The 3,094-nt window shown below is 37.9% G+C and overlaps 1 pseudogene; it reads left to right on the top strand.

Moving 5' to 3' along the window:
* The first annotated feature begins 552 nt into the window (after window positions 1–552).
* Window positions 553–2,740, top strand: LOC128113787 (uncharacterized; annotated as a pseudogene).
* The last annotated feature ends 354 nt before the right edge of the window (window positions 2,741–3,094 follow it).

The following is a 3,094-nucleotide window of genomic DNA, read 5'->3' as shown; positions in this document are numbered from 1 at the left end:
TTAATACTCTGTCTACTGGCAGTCACTAACATTTGATCTTACTACAAGGGAAAAAGAGGCAAGTATTTTACATTCCCGGGTGTTTTTATTCATCACATTCAATTTCACAGGACAAAGAATGCCAGAAAGGGCCATTGACATGTGGGTAAGTGTATGTCAACGCTGCTGAATAACATGTCTAGAATCCCCACGTGGGACTGCAGGTAAACACTGAGCAGGATTTAATTGTGTAGGTCCCTGATGTTGAGTTTAGGAATTAACCTCTCTCTGTTGTTTCCTTACCTACACAATGGGGAAATGACTAGATGGATGTCCTTAGAGAGTCAGATGTATGAATACTCCTGAAGTGTTTAAATGAGGTTCTTCTTAAGCCAAGGACAAGAGTGAATGGAAAGGATTGTGGGATCAAGGAGTTGGAGAGACACTACTCTGAGCTGAAATGTCTGCCTAATAGAATTTCTTTTTCTGAAGGATTTTCCACTCTTATTCTGAATGGAGTTATGGGCATTTAATGTTACTGGGAAGAACGTCTGTGATCCTGCCACCTTCTAAATGAATCTTCTTATCCAAAATACACAAAGGTATAAAAACTTTATGTTATATATGGGAGCTTTCAAATATGGACTTATGAATCACACACACACACACACATCTACTCCATGTGTTTCAAATACAGGAAGAAACAGAAACTACCAAGCTAGCTCATATTTTTTTCTGGAACAACAGCAATCTTCATTGTGTTTTCAGTACTACTTCAAAGCACACTGTTCTTGTAGTCCATTGCCTCGGGCCTGCCTTTGAATGGAAGATGATGTGGGCAGGGTGTTACCCAAGTCACCATGAATTGTGAACACATCTTGCTGATGAAACCTCCCTAGTAGAACAGCTACTGCCTTCACTCACTCAGGAAGCTCATTCTACAGAGACTTTAGAGCAGGGCGTAGCTGTCTAGGGAAGGTTTCCTGGCAAGGAGATCCAGTGTGTATGCCCCTTTAACCTTCTGCATGCAGATAGCAGTGACGTTATCCACATGCCTAGTGAGTAAATGACTCACATACTTCCTTCATCCTAAGATTGGAATTGAGAAAAGGTACAAAGAAGTTAGTTCAAAGTTACAATACAGAGTGTAAATTTTCTGTGAATGAAGATATTTTCTCACAAAAAATATGTCAGGATTCTTTTTGTTTCACTGAAATGAAGCTAATTACCTAAAGATGAAATTTTAATTAAGAGATGGGCTACAATTGGAAATATCCACTTTAATGGATTTATATGATTTTATGTGTTAATTATCCATTTCCCCTATTCCTCTGACTCACTTTCTGGACAATTTTACACTTAGATTTTGGTTTACAGATACTAAAGAAGAATTCAGTGTTTTGTGCGTGTTAGATAATCACTTTACCACTGAGCTCTATCCCCGGTTATATTACAGATAGACGTTGATGGACGTACTCTTCTGCTTTCAATTAAAAAATATATATAGCCTTCTTTAGAGAAGTGTACATTTCTGTAAAATTCACAAGGAGGAATATCATTGGACACTATCATTTATGAGGTGTATCATTATGTACAGATCAATTTGTATACACATATATGTATACAAAAATTTATGTCAAGTATGTCATTATTTTTACATAAATGAGTTTACTATGTGAATTATTTTCATTTTCTTTCACAGATGATTTCACTTTGTAACAGTCATGAAATGTTATAGTACTATATTTTAGAAATGACAATTAATTTGAACATTCCTCTGCTTTTTCCTCTCTTTATGGTATTAAAATATTTACAAATTGCAAATACAGGTAAAATAAGCATGTCATTACATATGTTTTTGCAAACTCTCTCCTCATTGTCAGTTCTAAGCACTGAAAATCCTAGTCAACAAATACTATTATCTACTCTGTGAAGAATAATAATCTGTACATAAACCACTGAAACATCTCTATGTGACAACAAGGACAAGGTATGAGAGTTCAGTGCTGTCTAAGCCATGACTCCCTCTGTTTTCCTGCCTTCCCATGTAGTCTCACTGACTCTATTCTTCTTTGATGCCTTCTTCAGATTTGCCAAAATGAAGGAGTACATCTTCAAGTTTACTGGCCTGATTTGCAGTACAGCAGCTTTGGTGTTCGAAATCATCCTTGCAAACAGCCAATGCTGGCACCTGTGGGAGTTTAACAACAAGGATGTGCAATTTGTGTCAATTGGACTCTGGAAAGCTTATTACACTCAGGAATTTAACATCTCTGGGTCTAGGACCAGGATGTTGGTTCACACCCCTATCAATTCAACCTGGAACAAGTCATCGGAATTTCAGTATTTATAAGTCTTGATAGCGTGGGCCATTTTGATGAAAATCCTAGTTGTGATTTTCACTTCAGTGGCCATTAAGATCAGCTGTATGGAAGACCCCTTCATTGAGATCCAGCTGTTTTGCTACAAGATGTCTGCCATAACTTTGGCTGTGAGCAGCCTTTTCACGCTTGTTACTGTGACCTTGAACCACCTGATAGACATCTATGGGCAAACCACTCTTGACTTTTCACCTGAGTTTTCCGTTAAAAAGGAGGATATTATAAAGAAACACTGCACAAATGTGTTCCCAATGGGTGTCCTGATAGCCACGATGTCACTCTTTGGCGTGATTTTGTTTCTCTGTGAGATGATCTCGTTGACAGGACAGAGTCAGGTGAAGACCCAGTGTGCTTCCAACCTGGCTGAGAAAAAGGTCTGAAGTGAGGGCTCTGGCATTTTAACATCTGCCAGGAGAATCCTTGAAGAAATTGCCCATTTGTACACAGTACTGTGTAATCACCAATTCATTCTATATAAAATATCAACTTGATTTCTGGGAGTGTGTCTAAGTTTTATTCCTTCCTTGCTGTCAAACGCATTCCATTCTTTAAATGTTTTCACATACTAAACTATAGGTCATGATCTCATTCGTCAGAGGCAACAAGCAATAGCAAGAAACAATACAGTATAAAGGCATGTTTCCTAAGTAAACCTAGTGAGTCCCATGAGAAATATGGTTTGCCAGTAAGCAGACACCACAATATAAAAAAAGAAACCACATTCTTGTGTGGAG

This window comes from Peromyscus californicus, unplaced genomic scaffold, assembly GCF_007827085.1.
Source record: "Peromyscus californicus insignis strain IS unplaced genomic scaffold, ASM782708v3 Scaffold_10__1_contigs__length_136768540, whole genome shotgun sequence".
Lineage (NCBI taxonomy): Eukaryota > Metazoa > Chordata > Mammalia > Rodentia > Cricetidae > Peromyscus > Peromyscus californicus.
This window is presented reverse-complemented; position numbering and strand designations above follow the sequence as displayed.